This window comes from Bombus bifarius, unplaced genomic scaffold (assembly GCF_011952205.1).
Source record: "Bombus bifarius isolate JDL3187 unplaced genomic scaffold, Bbif_JDL3187 scf7180000007966, whole genome shotgun sequence".
Taxonomy (NCBI): domain Eukaryota; kingdom Metazoa; phylum Arthropoda; class Insecta; order Hymenoptera; family Apidae; genus Bombus; species Bombus bifarius.
Genome location: NW_022884352.1, coordinates 5,698,698 through 5,722,180, shown reverse-complemented (window position 1 = coordinate 5,722,180; position 23,483 = coordinate 5,698,698). Strand labels below are relative to the sequence as shown.

Genomic DNA, 23,483 nt, shown 5'->3' with positions numbered 1-23,483 from the left:
TATATCATCCCTCGTATGAGAAATAAATCTGCGTTCCAGATGCTTCCGCGCACGGACAACCTATCCCGGAAAAGTTTTCGCGTTTTCAGCAGAAAGGACCTTTCCCGAGAAACCATCCTACTTTCCTCTTGAGAGGCCTACGCGGTGAAGATGTATTCCGTGACAGGTCGAACCACTTGATGCCAGGCCGAACCCCCTCGTATCAGGCCAGAGAACATATTTTATTTAACGGTAACCGTTACTCGCATAGCCCATGAATTTCTTGCCCTTTTAATGGAACGTGAAATTTTTGATCGCCCTGGGACCCTGTCCTATATACTCGTAAAATTCGTCTATCCAAACCAAGGAATGTTTTTTCAACGTGAGATACTAGGCAGAAATGTAATATTTTTACATTCAAACTTGTTCTTATGTCTACGACAGTTTGCGAAGGGAAATTTATTCAAACAACATGTTTAATAATTCGATGGCAAGGGAAATAACGGGGAATTCTGAAGAGTCACCGACGAAGCGGTTCGACCGGCCGCGTCTGACCATGTAGGTTATCATTCTACTTCGAAGTGCGCGCGACGCTCGAATTTTTATAATTTATAGAGGGGCGGGAACGATCGCGAGTCCAACGTTGTATGAAAACCTATCCGTTGAAACAGCCTTTATAGCTTTCGCATTTAAGAGCGCACGGTACCCAGGCCAGTAGTCAAAGTCGATTAAGTTTTCGCGCGGATAACCAACGCAGCCCGGTTTGCCTGCTGCTGTTTCATTTCTCTGTAAAAAAAAAAAATTCCTAAGCCGCGCGCGCCCGGCGCGTTCGATAAAAGTAAACGTTACGTGTAAGCTGAAATTGACTTCGCAGCTTCGTGTGAGACGTGCCGGTAATTAGTTCCGTCGAGTCTAACGTTCGTTCCCAAGCCGAGGGCGGAGACGCGGAGAGAAAGGGGGCAGGCCGAAAAAGAGATGGAGTAAAAAAAACAGAGGAAGTTGGAGCGAGCACAACTTGATATACGTTTCCACCGTGAGGCGGAGTTTTAAATGAGATTCAGAGCGAAAGAAACGAGAAATTGTAGGTTTCGCGATCGAACGCTTGGAGAACGGTACATCGAGCGTTGGCGCGAACGAAATTCAAAAGGAAAAAGCTCCTCCGCTGCTTGCAATTTTTTCCCGAGGTTTATCCTCGTCGCGATTTCTCATTGTTCGAACCCTCCTTCGGAGCCTCGTTCTTACACGCACAAACAAAGAGGAACGTTCCGAGAAATACAAATATCTGGCGTGGCAGTAATTAAAAGGAATCCAAGATACGAATGCACTGGTCGTCCGTGCTCGTTCCGCAGATGGTGCATCATTTCCTTGCCGTTTGTCGAGCCTGCAATTGACCTATCTTCCATCCCTTCGTTTCTTCCTTTCGTACCCTACACTCTTTCTGTCCCTCCCACATTTTTTCCTTTTTTTTTTTTTAATGACTAGGGTCGAAAGAACCCGTCAGTAGTCAGAGACGTTCGTGAGGATAAGGGGAAAAAATAAGGGTAGAACGTATGCCTCCTCCTAGCCTCCTCCTCGCTCTTTCTCCTTCTCAGTCACCCTTCCCATCGAAATAAAACGAATCGAAGTATTACTTTGGACTCGAATCCCATCGAATTTCTTTTCAATGATTCTTTTCTTTCTCGCATTTTCGTTCCTCCATTTAAATTATCGTCTGCCGAACTTTCGCTATTTTTACTCGGTACGAGACCGATTCCGTATTTTACATTCAGTCTTATTCTCCCGCGAATTTGGGAGGAATACTCGATCGAAAAATACCAGCTATTCTTCTATTCGTACTCGGAACCGCGGTCGAGTATTTGTTTCGCTTCAGCCTGTTGGCATCAGCTTTTCGTTGGAATAAAAATTAAAAAAAAAATACGTATCTATAGCGAGCCAACGATTTCGATGAAATCCACGATTAACCTATTCTCTGGCCATCCTTTCGTCGACACTTATCACCTTCCGTTAGGTCTCGAAATCAATTGAACCCCTGGCGAAACTTAACTCTATCAGATAAATGCAATCAAATTCCACTGAAAAATATTACTGAAAAGACTGATCCCACGCTCGCAGCACGAAGACGACTCTAAAGTCCACATACGAGACGCAGTTAATAGAACGGAGAATTTAATCATCCACGTGATTAAGACGAAGGTGCGAGAGTTTCAGAATCGCGCGATCGTAAGGGTTGAACACGTTTTACGGATAAGAACCACGTTTTTCAAATAACGAGTAGAAAGAAAGCGGGAAAGCTCTCGTTCGAATCGCAAACTTTGCATATTTAAGTAGGAGAATGGCTGACACACAAGAAACTGTCACGAATGGTCCGGCCCCATATTGAATGAAACTTTGTAGAATTAAAAAACAACAAAAGATGCTAAGTACGTATTTTCTTTTTTTAGCTGCTGTAACTCAAGTTCAAGAGTTGAATTACCTTCGAGAGCTCGACCTCTTAAGATCTGACTCGGAAACAGTTACAGATGGAAAAAGATTTTAACACTTTCACTCAAACAGCCACTCGGACTTTAACCATAAAAGTTTGACTGAAAGTCTGGGTGGAGGCGAGTTAAAAAAGCATCCAATTTTGGTAAAAAAAATGTGTTTCTATTTGTGACCGTTCCCGAGTTAGCTTTTAAGGGGGGGAACTTTAGAGTGCGATTTCACCTCTTAAATTTGAGTTACAGCAGCTAAAAAAAAAAAAAAATATGTATCTACTATTTTTGGCTGTACTTGAGGGCTGCAAAGCTTTGTCGAAATTGGAGCCAGACCATTCGCGGTTCTCCCTTGTCTGCGAGATCCTAGAAATGAGAAATGCTTACCACGCTTTTCCAACAATGATAAAAGTACCTATATCTGTTCTTGATCGCGTAGCTTTCTGTATCGTTAAACTTTCTGACGCTTTCCCACGTCGGCGTTTTCACCTTTTCACGCTGATAAAGGGAAGAAAACAGTATTTCTGCCGTGATCGAGAGTGGAGGAGGCACGTCGTGAACTTCAATCGTATCAGCCTCCGCTCCGACTATTCCCTGCATAGCTTCCTCTTAAATGATCTTTTTCGCGTTCCGCAAGCCGATTCGACGTTCGTTTAATCAATTCCCATCATCGGCATACACTACAGTGAAACTGAATACGGGACAGGAAATGAAACTTTTTTGCACAGACTCCGTACATTTTTCTCCTTTTCTCAGTCTCAATTTTTACAATTCCTTTTCTATTGTGATATTCATTGTTGGGTTGTTCGGGACGTTCGAAATGCAGGAAAAATTTGAATATATTGTATCTTTACGATTATCCTACCTTTGGATAATATATGCGCCTTTTTTTTCTTCTTTTTATACATTTAAATAATATATCATTTCAACTGAATATAATTCGTCGTTTCTCTGAAGAATTTGTTCTCTTAGCAATAAATTCTTTCAAATAGACTTTACAAACTTTTCAGCTATTCAGTTTTTTGTCATGGAAGAAATATTTTATTAACCCTGCTCCTCCAATATATTTATATATATATATATATATATATATATATATATATATATATATATACCTCAATTTTGTGCATATTCGACATAAAATTGGGACGGAAGACTGTGCGTAACAATAACCAAGCGCTGAAAATACCGCAACCTCTTCAAAACAACCGTCCATTTCCCTACTCTTTCTCATTTCAACAACACTCGGTAAATTTTTAAGGCTTTAATTGCGAACGTTTACGCCTGCCTCCATATAAATCATGTTTCCCGCTCTATTATTCATTTTGCTACAATTTTTCACTCGCCTTTACAGGTTCTATTCACGCATCGCAAGATACACCAGAAGAGATTCTGTTACCTTAACAAACATAGATTTATAGCAGTTCCGCCGTTGAGTTTGCCTCTATTCACCGGCGTTATTATTGTTACTTCCGTTCTCCCCACTGCGTGGATTGTCGAGCCACTGGTGGTTCGTTTCGCATTCAGCCCCCGGTTCGACAAGTATAAATTCAACGAGAAGAAATACGCCAGTCCTTTTGTATCGAACGTTATTTCTTCAGTTGGATTGTACCGTTTTTTTTTTTTATGCGCGTATCGTATTGCTACGTGTCTAATTGATTCGCCAACATCGAATGGACGAATTCTCGACCCGCGGAATCGTTGTAGAGGGGAACACACACAGTCCGTGGGTTGTTTCCTTGGTAAAAGCATCACGGTCCTGGTAATCGGTCCCTTTGTACCTCTCTGTTTCCTGTGTCCCGCACCTCTGTATCTGCTTCGATTTCCTCTCGAAGAGCCAAAGTAGAATCGAGTGCTCGTGTTTAAATAAAGACTTTTCACCAGACAACTCCGCTCTAAATACCATCAAATGGGGGAAAAAAGAGAAAGAAAAGAATCACCGATAAAATGCACCGAATAATGCCTCTACCTTCGAATTATCCGACTATTCTCATCTTTCTCCCTTCGGTTCGCTACCCATCCTGGTCGAATTATCGGCCACGAACAAGAGAATCGATCCATCGCTTCGCTTGCCCACGGACTTCGCTTCTTACCATACGTTTGATTTAACCCGATCCCATCGAGCCACCCTCGCTGTTAAAGTCTCTTGATAATCGACTTGCCACATCGGACGGTCACCTTTTTGTCATCGCTTCAAGGAATGAAAGGGGTCGAACAGTTTCCCTCCCTGCTGTTAGCACCCAGGCGATAGTCGTCCCAGGGTATAAATCACTTTCGAAGGAATTTACTGTTAATTTGATGGGTAAAGCGTTTAACTTGCGCTACTACTAATATTGGAATACTTAGTCGAGTACTTAACCTACGAAATTCGCGGCTAGCTGACGGAATTTTTCATCTCTCTCTCTCTCTCTCTCTCTCTCTCTCTCTCTCTCTCTATCTCTATCTCTATCTCTGTCCTTTGAAAGAGCACCAATGAAATATCGTTGAATGGTATTTCGTAAAGGGATTCGAGGAAATTACTCATTACTGAAGATTGAATCGTTGTTTGATGAGCTTCTACCCTATTGTACGAATGCGTCCGAATAGTTGGAAAATTGTAGGTCAGCGGGAAACTCGAGTCAGAAATTTGAAAAAATGTCCCATTTGTTTGACGAACAAAGTGTTTAACTTTGTAGCGATTATTGGATTGGGAAATACGATAGGATTATTTAAGTTAACCGTACTGAATTGCTGGGGCCAGTTGACATAAATTTTTCCACGCCAGCTTTTGAGAGAACACAATGAAATATCGTTGAATGGTATTTCGTAAAGCAACGCGATAAACTGCCGCTACGAAATTACCGATCAGTTCTGGTCGAATAAACCGAGCTCCCATCCGGCGAATACGCCGTTCGAAAATTACGGATCACCGGGAAGCTCGTGAAAGAAGAAAATCGGTCAGAAGAACAGCGGGCATCTATTCTTCGCGAAGATTATTTTTCTGAGAGAATCGATTTCTTGTCTCTCTCTCTCTCTCTCTTTCTCTCTCTCTTTTCAACCTTCCATAATCCTGCGAGAGCTGTCGATGCATCGAGGAAAAATCCTCTCTAACGAAACATACGAGGATCCTTCGAATGTACGCTACCGTTCATAAGCGTGAACCGCATGGATGTTAATTGTCCGAGCACTGTGTCGATTTTGATTATGTGAATTTCGTCGAATTGTACAAATTAATGATAGATTAATAATAATTTGAAGCTACATTTACTATGCAATCATCAAACTATAAAGCTAAACTACGTATTAAAAGGCATGCCAATGATATATGTCATTATGTATTACGCGCTGCACAAATAGTAATTCTAAATATTCAGAGATAAAGACGATACAGTTAATTAAAATATAGTGCTTCATCAAGGCTAATACATAAATCAAAATTTGGAGAATTTCGATTTATTGCAATCCTTAAGAATATCTCCCTCTAGTTTCATAATTAATTATGTTATAACTTCATGCCCCGCGTTAATACGTTTCCGTGACTCAAAAAAGATATAATGAATTTCTTATAACGATAAATTCAGAACACTGTTTCGAGGAAAACAGCAGTAAACTTACTTATGCCATTAGAATTTTCAGCCCTTCCATTAATTATGTAAATAATTTTATAATCTCCGCGTTAAATATCTTCTAAGTACTATTAACACTTTCAAATTTGCTTCCAACTTTAACAATATAATCACGATAGCCTCGTTTATTACATTATTGCAGTATAGTAGCGCAGTTTGCTTTATTATTAATCGTACAGGCAATTAAAACGGATCTTGCGAAAAATGAAATAAACAAGTGCTCGTACGTATAGAATAAGCAAACACTCTTGAACGATATCGTATACGATGGCTACGTTCTATATGCGGTTATGGGAACAGAAAGTGTCGAGGAAGTGGTGGTTGCGTCACGAGGCAACCCTCATCGTTCGAGAAAGGAAGATTTTTATTATTTTTCCGATAACCGGTGGCAGTTCTGCCGTGTTCCAGCCGACATCGACCAAAGTGGCCGTGCCGGCGGTGCCGTTAATCCAATTTCTCGGATTAATTAAACGGAGGTTGGTTCTCGTTAAACTACTTCGTGCTGGAATCGAGGGTGTCGGTTTGGTTATACACCTCGTTTGGGACGAGCTACCGATCGTTTCAGTTTCCGTATAACGTCATGTAAGAATCTTGGCTATCCTAATGGTACACGAAATCGTCTCGAACGACATGCTAGAATATTCCATGGGAACGTGACTTTCCTTCGGATTCCCCTTCCGGAAGAGTGCTCTGGTATTTTAACAGGACCGTGAATTAGTTTTGTTAGAGGATCGTCGAAAGTATCAATTGATCGAGGTTCAATGAGGCGAGAAATTTTCCCCGAATTATTCTCCCATTAAGTGACTTTTAACGCTTAAAAAGCTTCACTTTTAACGTTCCCTTTGTCTCTATTAGCGACTCGATCTCTCAACCACAGACTGTATTAAACTGACCCCGAGCTGGTCGTCTGCACCGTGGTCAGTGCCAGACGCTGAGTCAGCTGGATTTTTTTCTGCTATCGCTACTGCGCGTACGCATTTGCAGGAAAAAATGTAGGTCGTCATATTTCTGGGAATCCGGCTGCCATTCATCAGCGCTCACGTTGCGAACGTTAAAATCCCCTGTATCTGAGAAAACAATCGAGATACCGGTATCCAACGAGATACGTTATAAACTGCATACCTCTCCTTTATCCTTTTACATGCCACTACGTATTTCCCGAAATCGTGACAATCCTTTCGATCGTATTACTAGCGCGAGATTAGAGTGTCGGCAATCTTTTATCAAGAACACCGTTGGATTTAAGAGAGAACTACCCAAGAGCACTGTTGAAAATTAAAAGAGGAAACTTGAAAGGAAACACGACCGGTCTAAAGGTCTTTCAACGGCGACGTATATCCCCGTCTGTGAACAGGAAGCGACTTTGGCCGATGCTTTCACGTGCAATCGGCGGCCTGATAAAGAGACCGTCCTCGTACGTGGAAATGGCGACTGTGGCGTTCAACGATAACAGGAGGGAGGGAGGGGGGGTATGGGAGAAGACAGAGAGGGATGAAAGGGAGACACACACTGGCTGAAGTTACAGATTATTCGCGCACATTTACACGACAGCCATTTCCAGGGTTGTTTCGTGGCGGGCTTGAACGCGGCCCGAATTCGCAGCCGAACCGCTATAATTTCGCGAGTTAAAGCGGCAAATAGGTGGGAGGGGGGGGGCAGAATTGTAGAATAGAGGGTGAGAGACAAGTTCGGTGGTAGACGCCGAGTGGGAGAACACTTTTGGTCCGGGAACTTTGCTCGTATATTATGGGAGCTCGTGGTAATTGATTTTGCGCAATCGTGTTAAACTGGAAGTAGGTTTCGTCCCCGGAAATCACGGCATTGTAACGCGTGTTCGTGACTTCGGGCCTGTTAATCCCTCCTTCTTCGATTCCCACGCTCAACCCTCGACGTTTGGAAATACGTTCGCGGTGTTATTGCCAATAAGATGCTCACATTTCTTCGCGTCCGGACACCCCCTTATTTATATTACGAACGTATGGCCGCTTGCCGCATTGACGTCCAACGGCTCGGCGTCTCCTGGAGGAGGCTGCGAGCGCAGGCACATCGCGTTGCGTCGATATATTTTATCTAACTATCGTCTTCGCTACTTTTCAGAATAAGAAGAATAATGAAATCGGTAATCTTCTTACGAAAGAGGCGAAATCTACGCGAAGGAATCCTCGAGACAGTCTTCAACTGCAGGGATAATACACGATGGGAGTGAAATTATTCATTTGGAGGTTTTAGAATGCCTCGCGGAGAAGGGTAGATTTTAATGTGATAAAGATAATAATCTGGAAATGTTTGAAAAATGGAATTTTTAGTAGATGGGTAGATTAAGGAAAGAAACTTAATTCTAATTCCGTAGTACAGACCCAGGAATATGTATTTTCCTTCGTCCCATGAATTTTAAACGAATTTGACATGCGTAGGGACCAGGAAACTATATAATGGGCTTAGTCGAATGAATTTCCAGCATATATAAACGAGATAACGAACGAACTTTACAGAAACATTGAATTACAATTGGCTGATTCTGGAAATGCGACGGATTTTTCTCACGCACTTCACTTCTCGCGCGAAAAAGTTTACTTTAATCGGATTAAAACAAATTTTGCGATAAATTATGAGAGAGTACAGATACGTGTACAATAACTTTCCTGATTTAGCGAGATCCTAAATCAAAGGATTAAGTAATTGCACTAAAACACCAGACATCACGTTTCAGTTGCAGTTGAAATAAAATATTTGTTATTTCGTGAGTTATTTTGATACTGAAGACATCAGATGCTGCAACATATGCGATAACTAGCGCCTGCTGCAAGTACATGTATAAATTGATAATCATTAAGAATTGAATTATTATTAAAATAATCGACTAAAGCGTGAAAATAACACGACCATTCTGCTTATCGTAACAATAAAAGTCGAAAGCATATAAAAATATAAAAGAGTAAAAATAAATATATCAACGCGAGATATATCACTAGATCAAGGCCATTACTTATTTATAGAAAAACATCTCATTTAAAAAAATGAAACTGTCATTCTACGTTAAGCGCAAATACATTAAAATTCATGAAACAATCGATCGTGAATTTTTTAAGAATCTTTCGAATCCAATTCTTATTTTTTTCATTTTTCTTTTATCATAGCATCCCAAACCACTATGCGCTATCAACTAGCCTCCGGCCGATTATCCGGTTTATGGTTAACCTGCGGTCACTTGTGGCCAGTTTCGCCAAAACGCTTCTTAATGACTAGTTGACTACTGTCGACGTCTCTGGGGATATTCTCCCAGTTCGTACTACTTTTGTGGACAATGTCCGTGCCAGGTCGATGGTAGGAAATAATCTGTCATGCAATGAGTTTCCATCTGAACCTGCTTTAGACGATCAACAACCTCTTGACCCAAGTACTTTTCGTGCACCTACGGTCAGCCAGTGGTCACCATTGGTCACATTCCCGAAAATCATTCGTACCAACTACACGAATACTGTCGGCGTTTCTCGACCTACCCTTTTCTAGCTTGACAACCGTGGACAATGTCTATCCCGGATCAGCGCTGGAAATAATCCATCACTCCTCCAGTTTCTCTTCGACAATACCTTTCTAGAGTACAATACATATATCGTGAAATTGGGACTGGAAAAATGTCCACATTGAAGGAAGCAATTCTATCATGGGGAACAAAGAGAGTCTTTTTAAGACAACAGCGATTTCCAACGGTGAGAGGAGAATAGAAATTAAAAATTCAAGAGTAAAGTGGCATAACGCGGGGGCGTTAAAAAGAAATATTCTGGCGGAACAAGAAAGCAGTGCGAGGACGTTAAGAATAATTGCAGGAGTAAAAAGAATGTAGTGTAAGGACGTAAGAAAAGAATTCTAGCAATATAAAGTAGAGTGTAAGAACAATAAAAAAGGAAACGTAATAATAAAAAGATGAAGTAAAGGCATCAAGGAAGAAGAAAACTGCGGCAATGGAAAAATGACATGGTGGGGGGCGGGGGCAGAAGGAAAGAAGTTGGTAGGAATAAAAACGGGAAACCTATAGGGATGTCAAAAAAAAAGGGGGAACTTCAGCGATAAATAAATCAGTAAAAGGGCGCTAGAAAGAAAATTCCAGGAATAAAAAGAGTAGCACAAAGACGTAAAAAGGAGGATCTTAAATTCGTCTCTCAGTTGCCTAATTATCGGCGAGATCAACCGCCCAATTAACAAGGTACACCAGGAACCTTTAAAACGACCAGCTCGACAGATAGCGAAGCCAGTGGAAAATGTAAGCAGTCTTATCGTGGCTTTTCCGGCCATCCACTAGAGTATTCCAGCATGGAGGACAAGCGGGTGGGTGTTAGAAGCGATAAAATCTAGCAACGTCCAAATTTTCTGATGTGTCGCGGGACGCAAAATTACGAGGTTCGGAAAGGAAGATGAAAAGATACGCGCAGTCATGTCTCGTGGCTTCTCTTTTCTTGCGAGATGGCAGCGTCACGACCTAACATATACGACTTTTGAACATCCATATTTGATCAGCCGTATTTCCTTCCTATCATGTATAGTATATATTTTTCCACGGCGAGTAAAAGGTCTTACCGATCTCCAGTTTTGACCTGCCCACGAAGTTTCTCACGAGCTCCATCGCTGACCCTGTTCGACTTTTACTTGAAACTTCTGCCCCCTGCTTCCTTTCTGGCCTCGCATCCGCTGCCCCATCGGCCTGTCGCCACTTACCCTAACTTCTACTTACTTTCATTTTTTTTCCTCTTTTTCTTTTCCTTTTTTTTTTTTTTTTTTTTTACTTCTTGCGCTCCCATTTGCCTGTGTTCCGAACTCGAACGAGGTCGTGCGAGGCGTATTTTAATACGAGCCGAAACGTGTCTGGCAGATGCAAACGGATGGCAGACGTGCACTGCAAGAATAACGCTTGCACAAACGAATTTTCGAACGGAAATTGCATATTTGTCGAGCTTCCTGGTCAGATAGAGAGACAAATAAGAAGTGGATAAGGCAGGGTTATTTGAGTCAAAGAGGATAATTTTTAAGCGATTTATGTTTGAAAAGAGAATATTCCAGTCATGATGAACAGTGACTTACAATATCTACTTGCATTGAAAGCCCGGTAAGCTTTCGTAGGCGTACGAGCATGTAACTTGTACTGATTAAAAGAAAAGCATGTTCAACTTACAGTTGCTATTATCCTAATTCAGTAGCGTGTGTTATATTACTTTGTCTGTGGAAGTTATTTCGTTGCTTGTTTTATTACTTCTTATATAATACTTTCACGTTCGAATTATCTTCGCATTTTTAATACTAGCTGTTGCAGAGCATAATGTACCCGATATTTTCTCATTCTTTCTTTATTGCATTAAAGACTAACGATGTCTCGTAATTTACAACAAATTTAATTATCCCGTACAAAATTGAAGATTGAGTTTTAAAACGTTGAAGTTTAAGTAACTCGAATAACCCTACGTTATTATACGATTAATATGTCTGATGTAAGATTTGAGCCTTCGACATAGTGATAAAAGAACGGGGAATTCAAAAGGAACGATTTAGAAAATAATTACTAGCTGGAGAAGTTCGTAGCGAAATTTAAGAAATTTCATTAGAGAAGTTATATGCTATTCATTTCAATGACCTTTTACCAACTATCGACTAGCTGCGCGAGTTCTTTTTCGAAAAGTTCTCATCATTTTCAATAACGAGTTCCTTCAAGTAGATTCTATTTACCTCTCTTCGAATCCTCGGAGTCCAATTTACTAGGTATAATTAAAAGAATTTTGCAAAGCTAAAAGAATAGACGATAGTGTGAATAAGCGTAAAGTCGCGTCCCGTGAATCGAAGTGATGATTTAAAATCTCTTGGCTGCTTTCGTCGACGTTATCTCGAAAAATGAAATTAATCCATCCTCCTTAATCTCTTTTAGTATGCAACTAAAAGCAGAACTTTGCACTTCGCCAGTTCCATCAAATACAAGATAGATGCATCGAGTTGTCAAACACGCCACCAACTTTCTAAACCACCTAGTATTTCTTTATCACAAAAATTTCCCGTATAGCGGTTTTCGAGATGTGAAATTTATTCTACGCGTATATTTCACGAATTGTCCGAAGTTCACTCATGGAAGCTCGGAATGTACTGTGCACGGATTGAATAATATTCGAACGAACGACCCTGTATACGACTTTAAACGATCTCTAGGTAATTTAGAACTTAAGAATGTTTCATTACGATTTAATAATCCCTATCCTTTATTTTTGTTTCCTTCACACGTGCTCGAGAAACAGATTAGACTTTCCAAGTGTGGCGACGTACGGCACAAAAACTCGCTTAAAAATGCATGGAACGAAGGAGACCTTTCCGGATTAACGACATGATTGTTTTTAATAGACTCCTGATTACGTGGCAACTAGTTTGTAGACTTTGAAAATTGCATGAGAGAAAAGTTTACTTTTTCCACGGAAAACCCCCAGCCGTCATTAATTTCCAGTTTTTCCTTATTGTCGCGTTCGTAAATTATCGCGGCCGTGTCATTGGACTCAGGAGGTTGGTCGCGCGGTATTTTCTAACGTTAATCAAAACGTGTCAGCGCGTTCCTGATATTCCTTTAGCGAGGATTCGCGAAATCCTGTTTCGTATTCCGCGGCAGTGTCCGCGACGCTATCTCCGCCAGTGAGCAGAGTTCATCCGATAAATCTCAATTTTTATTCAGCAGCTCGTGAACCGCCCTTTATCTTCCGTCGGCTTCTCCCTTAATTTGTAACAAAAAAAAGAAAAAAAAGGGGGAAATCGCCGGCGTGGGCGGAGCATGGCTGGGGAGCATCAGACCGGCAGCCAGTTTCGAGGAGCTTCACCAAACTTTTTTTAACCTTCGCCTTAATTTCACCCTTGCAAATCCTACCCATGTATATATATAAAATATAGTCACTCATAAAAGTCTACGTATAGCCTTGGAGCTATTAGTAAAACTTAGAATCAGAAATTCTCTTGAGGAATTTTTTAGGTATTAACTGAATTTAGATGTAGACATATTTAAACAAATAATATGTGATCGTTGATCAACTAGTTGATCAACTCCACTATTTTGTAAATTTTATGCCGAATATCGTTCCTTGATTCTTCGTGCAAAGATGTCAATGTATCGAACAAAGTCAGAGTCATTTTGTTCTCACTGTGTTCTAGAAAGACGTTAATACATTGAACAAATTCAAATTGATTTTGCACCATGCAAGAATAAGATTCTGTGCGTTTCTTGATAAGTCAAATACATAAAACTAGATGAGTATAAATACACTGATTTCCCTGACTCACTCTATGTATATGTATACGAGTATGTACGTAAAAATGTTCGTGCACAGAGCTTGAATCGCAGATGAAAAATTTCTCCGCAAGTTTCTAACGAGACTTAGTCCGTTCGTGATAAGAATTATTAAATAAGAAATCCATCCCTCGGTCGGTTCGGTCGTCAGGGAGATTACGTAATAATGAAAGAAAAAAAAGTTAAAAATAATAACCTGTTCGCCTGCCCGCGAAAAACTTGCGAGCTCTCATTAAACGATATTAACGCGTGAACCTGGACACTCGTTACGTGGCCCCTTCTTCTCTTTATTCTTCTAATATCCGTGATACTTACTCGCTTATGCTTTATTTACGCAAAGCGAAGATTTTCTCGGGATCGCTGGCGACTCGTATCGAATAAACGATAAAAAGACAGAACGGTCTGGAAAATATGAAATTGTCATGTCCGTTTGTAAAATAAGCCGGAATAACAGAGGAAAAAAGAAACTCGGTAGAACAAACTTAGTATTAACAAGGAAAACCATTTAAATACTTGGTCACGAAGCGGTTTTGCAGAATTCGTCGCTGGAAAAGATTTGCTTGAGCACGACGACGCGCTTTGTTTCTCGCCAGCATTGTGCTCATGGCAACGGTGATTCTTCTACTCGAATAGTTCGGAAAGAAGTCGGAGGAAAACCGGAAGTCCCAGGCGAATCCGCGTCCTGTAGCGTCACCAAATTTATTCGACTGTGAATCGTGATTTAACCTGTTCGATCTTTTACCGACGATCCATTTTCCCTTTGTTTATTCCCTTTTTCTTTCGAACTTTTCACTGCTTTGATGAGTAAACTTCCACGAGTATCGTGAACGATAACGACGGTCCGTGACTCGGACAAGAAACCGAGCAGAAGAAGTCTGGTAATATCGCGTCTTTTTTCTGTCGTCACATAATTAACTCGTTAAACACCAAACGATGTAAAAATCGCGCAAACCTTATTAACTAGCACGAATAAAACAAACAGGCTTCCGCCTGACTTCGGTTCCACCGCGAAAAATACATAAAACCTGGATAGGAATTTTCCTTGTCAAGTAATACGAAAAATATTATACTGTGGATATATTTCATATATCTTTTTCACAGTGCGTGCGTGCTGTACGATTGGACATTTTTAAAATTCCTGATGCGAGAAACAGAATTCAATTATCTTAATTGAACAAAGGATAAACAAGCGAGTTGCAGCTGTAATGTCGCATTTACGCAACGTTAGTTCTTAATGCGTTACTGAAATTTCGTCTTCTTTACAGAAAGCATTTTCCTTCGTTATACCGCGAGCAAAATGCTGCAATGAAGGTGGCTGGAAGCGAATAACTTGCGACAATCGAGTAACACCCGTGGAATACAGCGTTCTAACAGCTACGAAACGAGCCTGACTAGAGATGGGCCGTTACTACTTGTGCCGCCTGTCTTTCCGCGTCTTACAGTTAATCCTAGCTTACTGCATCTCGCTGAGGCTTTTAATGTACGCGTTGTTTGCTAGATTGCCTAGCTCGTTAAAAACATAGCGATTCTATTTATAATTCCCGAATCGCGTTTTTGTCCGCTCTCCTACAAAGGTTTAAGCATTCCTTTTACGAGAGAAAAAAAAGTCGTAATGAAGTTACTAATGAAACACCCTATATATTACATTTGTGGAAATTTCATCGAATAATTCGCAGTTGCAGCTTATCGCGAACGTCGGGAAACGTGAAATAAATATTCGTATCTCATAATTCGTACCAATTAACGAACATACGGCCGATCAACATTTCAACCAAGGACTTCTCTCAATACACGCAGATTTTCATATATTTTAATATCGCAACGTTGTAATTGAAGAATCAATAGCAACGGAGCAAAAGCTAATTCCTCTTAAACGTGTTCGATATAAGAGTTGTTATTAGAGAGACAGTATTTAGACTATTGCAGATTTTCGACAACGTCGTATCTATACGTATTTCAATTACAAAATTACGGGCGCTTCATATCGTTGAAATATCTGACAGCTTCTATACTCTGTCGGATTTGTTCCAAATTTTTCCAATATGTTCACGACAATCGAATCTCATTACGAACCTAATGACATGTTTCGTATAACGCACATGATAGGTATATTCATTCGTATTAAAAATCCATGAATATTCGAATATTTCCGTGAATAACTGTATATAGCAAAGAGTAAAATATTCCATTGTTGTGCATTTTAATAGGTAAATCGTGTTTTCTAAAAGTGCTGTTACGACAAATCGACCAAAGAGTTCAACAATCGAACAAAGAGTACTTCAAAATGATAGTATGTACATACACAGTTTCGATTCGAGTGGCGACCTACGATATACGAAGTTATCTTTGCTATTACAAAACGCGATATCGCGAAACAATGTACCGTGTCGGCCAATAAATACTGCGACTAAATTACCGTATCGTTGACACGAAGGATCACGCGAATGGAAGCCGCTTGCAGGATAAAGCGCAATTATCGGGCCCGATCACAAAAACAGTATTTAAATTATTTCCACGGATTAATGCGACGACAGAGGACCAAACGAAACCGAGCTGTTCTCAAATTATTCGCTGGCTACTCGTTTTCTCCATTAACGACAATAATCGGGAATCAGTTGTTTCACTGTGTGAAAACGGTCCCATCAATGCACCGATTTAATCGCCGATCCCACGAGGCTGCACTTGGATTGTGAGCAACGAGAAGCATAAAGCGATTCGTCACAAACCACCGAACGAATCTATATCTACGAATATATAAAAAGACAGGCGGAAGGACAAAGAAATATTATTTTAAACTCACCGTTAACGATGCTAACGTCTTGCGAAAAATAAATAGTCGGAATATTCGCGTTGATGGAGTTTCACCAAATTGGAAGCGATGTCTCGTTAAAACGATGCTAGAGGACTAGATTCAAACGCGACACGACTAACACGGGAATACCCAGGAAAGAAAATATCCACGAACATAAAATCTAAGGACCTGCCTCGTTCCCTTCGTCGACTTGTTTCGATGGTTTCGTTCGACTGACGAGCGTAATCCCGCGGATGAACCGTGAAGAGGCAAAAAGGTGCACAGGGAAAATACGTGCAGTCTTTGTCTCTATAAAAGAACAAATGTGCCATAAAGGAGAGGTGCCTACAGGGCCGTGCAAATAGTATTGGCAGCCGGAGCAAGCCAATATTGGCACCTCGGATAGAAACGAATCGAAGATGCGTAGCTCCTCCGAGCAATTTCCAAGTCGCCGCAAAAATCTTGCCAACGGTGAAACACGATTTCTTTAAAATATTTCTTCGAAATATTTCTTCAACGAATGCGCATTCTACTCTCGTACTCATCCGTCCCCTTTTCCTGGCTCCTCTTTCATTTTTTTGCCCCCTTCAGTTCTATCAGTCAAGACAGGATAAACTTCTATAAAGTGGCACTTTCATCGAGGCGAAAGTTCGTTTAATATTTTAATTCTCCATCTTTTCCCTCGGTCCAAGTATCCGGCCTTTTAATTCGTCCCCCACGGATACCGTTGTTTATTCATATTCTGGCGAGAAATTATTCATTAACTTCACAGCTGGCTCTCGAGAGTGCACGCATCTGAAATCTCGTTGAAATTTCTCGCCGATGTAAACGTGTGGTCTTTCGTTTTGTTCGACTACACATTCTCAAAGTTCGGATAGCGAGCGACGAATTAGAATTTTGATTGCAGGGCGCAATTTTTATTTTAATATTACGCGATAACGTTCGAAAGAAAGTCGAAAGAATCGAATTTTATCGACGCGGCGGGATCTATTATCGTTTGCGAAACTTCATCGGGGGAACTAAGCACGCTGTCGCAGCAACGACTTCGATTAATAAAAAAGTGAAAAAGAGACGAGAGAAAATATCTGCAACGACGAGGCAACCGAGACACCTGCAAATTGACTGCATTTTCGATAGGAATTTTCGCGACGGTGAAAATGCGAAATTGCTCTCGGCTCTGTCAAGAATTTAACATCGTTGTCTCTGTGAATTTTCGAAATTATTCGATCGTGGCATTTGCGAGGATAGAAACGGAAGGATGGAAAAAGAGCATCTGGATGTCTTGTCGGCGATGCAAACGAATACTCATTTCCAATGAAAATTAGACGCGAGATCAGACGCGAGTGTTTGTTCTTCCTGAGCCTTTCGACCGTTCGAACTTCTGTTTTACATTACATAGAGAAGAGAACCTCTCATTCCATAGCGCGGCGAAAGACCAAAGCCATGAAGTTTAAGCTTCTTCAAACGTCGGAGCCGGCTCAGGCCAAGTAGTCGCGAACACGCGTGAAATTACGTTAATTTGCAAGTTGCCAAGTGCAACGTAGAATATAATCCAGTGTGGTAATTTGCCGGTAGCTTGGCTCGATTGTTTTCTCGGCAAGGCCGCTGGGGCGCGATTCTTTAGTTTCGCGGATTAGAGACGAAGAAAATCCCGATGGGATGCGTAACATGGTTTTGTCAGTGAAGGGGCAAACGGGAAAGCGGAATGAAAATTGCTACCCTGAATAACGAGGCCAGGCTTCGTGTAATCTGTTTTATGTAACTACACTGTTTCGCCAATTGCATAATACAGCATAACCCCCGACCATAACAATAATTCAAATTGATTTTGCGTAAAGATACGAATTCACCGACGAGCGAACAATTCAACACGATAATAACATCGGTAACGGACGAGTGATCCTTACGATCGATAATCCAACGAACAATTAGCTAATAACGATACGACTTGGCGACTTGAAGAGGAAACAAACGCTGGATGAAGGTAACGTGAAACGAACGTTCGCCATCTACAACGCTAAACCGGGATGAATCGAGAAGTTGCCCTCTGTGAAAAGCATTCGCCTATCGCGGGAAAACATAGGCGCATGCACCAGTTTATCATCGATGCGCGCCTCTTTTCGAACAGGCTCATCGAAATCCTGCTACCATCGTGTACACACAGGCGTACGGGGAATGGCTTTACTGATTAAAAATTACCGGCCGTCAAACTCTCGACCGGTATCATTCAACAGCACCGAGGCAAGTCGAACTATCCACCAGCTATACCCGTTCTCTCTCTCTCTCTCTCTCTCTCTCACTCTCTCTCTCTCTCTTTCCCCGCAGCGTTATTTAAGCTCAGTCTGTGCTTCCTTCTTCTATCTTTCTCCCGCACGCCACTCTCTCGCGCTTTCATCCGCCTCTCTTTCCCTCCAGTCTTGCACTCGTGAGCCTCTCCGTCCGCCATTAGCAGAAAAAATAGCTGCACCGCCAACCAGCAAGCCACTCCAGTCACTGTACTCCTTTCATCCGTGTGTTTCCCTCGGTCCATCCAGGCCGGAAGAGACATTTCGTGGTATTTAATTCGCCCCTGAACTCGCGCGCGAGCCGATCTTTTGTCCCTTTGACGAGAACGAGATACGTACAACGAACACGAGTCTAGAGGAGATGAAAAAGAAGACGGAACAGGCAACCGATGATAACGTCTCCGTCACAAACGATTGCGCTATAAAACATCGACGATAGACGCACATACTAGTTTTTCTCCTGGATAAATATACACAAAGAGGTACTGGAAAGTTTACCGCATAGTTGTTTCAATTGCACTGGTGTTTTTATTCTACTCTTTCAAATCGGCCGAGATGAAGATAAAATGACCGATACGGCAATGGAAACAACAGAAATATTGTTAGCGTTGCTTGCAAAACCGATACGATTTCTATGCGTTCTAGTAAATCGTTTGCCGACATAACAAGCTTAATTCTGTTGCGTCTTTTTCAATCGTTTTTTATATAACTTTATTTCTATATATCGTCGCAGCGAGAATCGGCATGGACAAGGTTCGTTCCACCGTGTCTTCGCGGATTATTTTTGGAATAATTTCGTCTTTATATTGTGACAGTGAGTATGGACGAGATTAATTCCACTGCACTTTCTTGCACCGTTTTGGATACAGTAGAGTTTTTCTACTATGAGGATGAAAATCTATGTGGATAACGTGTGATGCACACAGAATATACAGGGAGAATGTTCATGTCAAAGTACGGTATAAGTAATGAATGAGAAGAGATTGGTAGAATGCATGAGTAAACTAGTATGCATGGCGCCAGAAGGAAATTTGGCTGCGCGTGGCAAGAATGTGTATTTTGCGTGAGAGATCTCTGAGAATACGATATGATTGAGAAGCGAGAATATTCTGTACGAATAGTTGAAGGATTGAGAAAATAATTTTAGAATCGAAAGGAAGGAATTTTGGAAGATTTAAAAATTATTTTAAAAGTTATTCCTCTATAATTGCCCCCTGTCTATCTAAATTGTTAAATATTTATTCTATCTATTTTATTATACACTTGACGAATATAAACCTGCCAACATTAATTACGCTATTGTTTGCGACTGATGGCAGATGATGGTTCCATCGATACTGTAAATTGTTATTAATATCGATTTTGTACAAAGACATGACGAGGCAATCTAGTTTGCATTCTTCTTTTTATTTCTAATCGTTAATATCGATCAAATTTATACAGAATTATAACTTCCAGTTAATCTTATTTTAATTTTAATTAATCATTGTTTCTGTGCTTTTTTAAAAAGCTACTGTTACGAAGCTACTGTTTTTACGTTCGAAGAAGCTCAACAGGGATTATTATTAATACAGGCGATTTTTCCTCGGTATATATATTACAGCTTTTGAACCTTAAAAACCCTTTTATTTGCCGAATGGGAAACGAGATTATGATATAAAAAGTCGGAGATCAAACAGCTCGGTATTTAAAATAAACGAATATCGTCGAAAAGAAACCAGTTAACCAAAGATTTACGTCGCCCATTCGTCTCTCGCGGAATTACGCGATTTTTAAATTGTTTCAATTTGTTTCAATGAAAAATATTATCCCGCGAGTGATTGCCACGATTCCCAATGTAGTGTCTCTTTACAACCACTAAGCTGCAGCATTCCTCATCGCCGTTTAATCCATTAAACACGTATTGAGGATATTCAGCGATACACCTCGTGCATTCATGGCCGTTGTTTTAAACGGTTTTTACATATCACAGCAATTTGTACCGAGGGCCAGTTCTATCCGGATCGTAAATCTTCCGTGCATTTTGCATTCTTCATTTTTGTCCGAAACGAGCGTCGCCAATTTATATCAGCTACAGAATTCATCCCTTATTACAACGTTGCTCTTTTTGTTCGTCGATACGACGGCCATCTGACAGGTTTAAAATACGTGTCGCGCTGTATTTATCTCGTGATGCCTTTTTATGGTGCAGGTAAATTACGTTCAGCGAAGGGAGTTAGAAGGGAACAAAGCGAAATAGCCAGACCAGAGTTTAGATTGTCTTTGACAACCAGATTCTTTGTTTTGTCAGCTTATTGCCGTAATCTCGACGTCCGATAGTCAAATTCAATCGGGTATCTCCGCCGTGGTTTCGTGAATATCCGAGGAAAAGGGAATAAAAAAGAGAAAAAGAGTGGAAGAACTTTGATGAAAGGTCGCCGCTTTGACGCGGTGCGATTAAATTTGTTTTTCACGCGACCACACCGTGTTCACTGTCAAAGGGAGAATGTTCATGTTCCTTCGTACCATCCAGAGCTGGTTGTCCTGTTAAACGAGGAGAAAGGGGCTTCCCGCCTAAAATATCGTCCCTGGTGTGCGTACAATAGTATTTTCCAGGCTGCGCCAGCTTAAAAGCGATCCCTTGCGAAACAGTTAGCTTCGGGGCTGGTCGGTACCGCCAACGCGTTCCTTCATCCTTTGTAAGTTGCCACGCGAGGCCACAAAGGAAGAAAAAAGAGCGGACAAGTCCCTATTAATTAAGTTACGCTCGATCTCCCTTTAAGTGCTTCGCTGATTTTCCACCATATCACAGGGTAATATCAGAATAAAAAGAAAATTTTCGACTTTCTAACACGAAATTCTTTCGTACGTCGTACCGATTTTATTCGGCTATCGTTGTCTATCATTGTCTAAAGGCATCGTAGAGACCCTGAAGCGAAAATTGCTGGGAAATATCTGAAAAATATGGAAGCTGAACTATTTTTGATTTCGTTGAGAGCGACACGCTCCTCTCTAGCTGGGCCGACTTCATATTCTTTGTTCCTCTTTAAGTGCTTCACTTTGAGGGGACACGAAATGAGAGGAAATTGCAGGGGAGTATTAGAGAAGACCACGGGAGAGCGAAGTTTTCGATTTTTGTGAAAAACGACGCGCTGCCTCTTGTGTAAATTTTATTCTCCTCCTTAAATACTTTATCCGAGGAAGACAGAACGAGAGGAAATTGCTGGGAAATATCAGTAGAGTTTTGAGAACATGGGATGTGTTCCTCGCTATTTCATACCAGTCGAGATCAAGATTGCTTCCGTTTTTTGCGGTTGCACGAGGCAAGATGCGCCGCTGTGTTTACCGCGCGAAAATAGAAACGCGAAAACGGCCACGCTATAGTCGCGGTGAATTCATTTTAAATACTCTCGATCGACGTCCGATTATGGAGGTAGGTGGTTAACTAAAATATCGACGACGACGTGAGAGCTAACAATTCGCGTAACGCGTAATGGGAAACTAAATATTAAAGCGACGTTAAAGGAACGTCAAATGACGATTTGATACATACACGCATTTCGTTACTCCTTTTAAACACGGCCAGGGAAATGTATCGATGCATCGTTAAATGTCATTTTGAATATACCGAATGTCGATTATTCATCATTCTTTGCAATATTCCTTCGTAAATTGTTTCGGCGTTTCGATATTACAGAGCATTCGTATATTTGTCAAATTTCTGTAAAACGTTTCACTGTTTCGGATCGTTAGAAAACGAACGAAAATTGTCGACCAGATATCTTTTTTTATCCGCGTTATACGCGTTAATTATGCAATTTTCACTAAATGCGTATGCAATAATAGACAACATATTTTGCTAAAGTTCTTCTCTCTCGCGGCATGCCTTTACACCAAAAATTAATTAAAATTCCTTTGAAAGAAAATACTTGTAGTATCTCCACGGATATTTTCACACATCACCGTGCACAATATTCCTCGTGCGTTAGAGAAAAAGACGTAATTTCAATTTTCCAAATATTTCGTCTGTCTCGTAAGTGAAACGAGGATTAAATGGAAATGCATCGTGGTCAGTCAAGGAATCCACTTAATGTCAGTTCAAGATTATGATATATTATCAAGGACCTGTTATTATCAATCATGGTTATTTGCAGATCGCACAAGGTTTATCAATTTATCAATGTCGTTCCATTAGACCTCGAGGTTATTTAAAATTTACGAAAGCTCATCGAGATGCTCTAATTGGCGGTCAGGGTCGGTTAAAGATCGCGCGAATTCATCAAGGTCTCGTTACTGTCAGCCAATTTCATTTAACGGCAATACAAACATCAAATATCCGAGAAATAGCACGCTTTTAAAGAGATACGTTTAAAAACCGTGGTAATTTTCACACTGATCCGATATTGTCGGCACGTTATTACGTCCACGCGATATAACATAATTTCATGAAAATAGAATTTCATCCATGAATTTCCTTTCGAAAACTCTCTTGCAGGGTCGATCCTCCGACCCTTATAAAGATCCTGACCTCTTTTGCTTCAGAGAGATCCAACCCGGAGAATATCAGAGATCTCTGAAATTAACTGCGAACGAGGAGATCGTTTTTGATCGCGTACCACTCAGAAAATCCGCGAGATTCAGCTACGAGAGGGGTCGAGCTGGCTTTACTCTCGGTCAACGGATTCGGGCACGACATTACTATTCTATGGTGGTGGCACCGTCACCAAGGGAGGAATGAGAGAGAATGGCAGAGAGGGAACGTTTTCTCCTGTCGTCCCTCCGCTCATCCAGACCGCGTCTTTGCCTTTTGTCTACGACTTACGAGCGCGAATAATGTGCGGGAACGGGCGAAGGGCGAACTCGTGGAGCACCGGGAAGAAAGAGACTGGAGAACGAAGAGACACACAGACGCCGGTTCCACGGCACGAAAGAATAGAGAGTGTTAAAGGGTCCACCGCGAGAATCTTTCTGCCACGATTCGGTCATATCTGCATTGCGGTGCGAGGAGAAGCAGCAAAGGAGAAAAAGGGCGAGGAAGCAAGAAGGAAAGAGATTCAAGAGCAAGAGACG

At 41.1% G+C, this 23,483-nt stretch overlaps 1 protein-coding gene across 2 annotated transcripts in view; it reads left to right on the top strand.

Moving 5' to 3' along the window:
• LOC117205040 overlaps positions 1 to 23,483 on the top strand; it is a 52,468-nt gene that overhangs the window by 6,273 nt on the left and 22,712 nt on the right. The gene's annotated exons all lie outside the window — the stretch shown is intronic.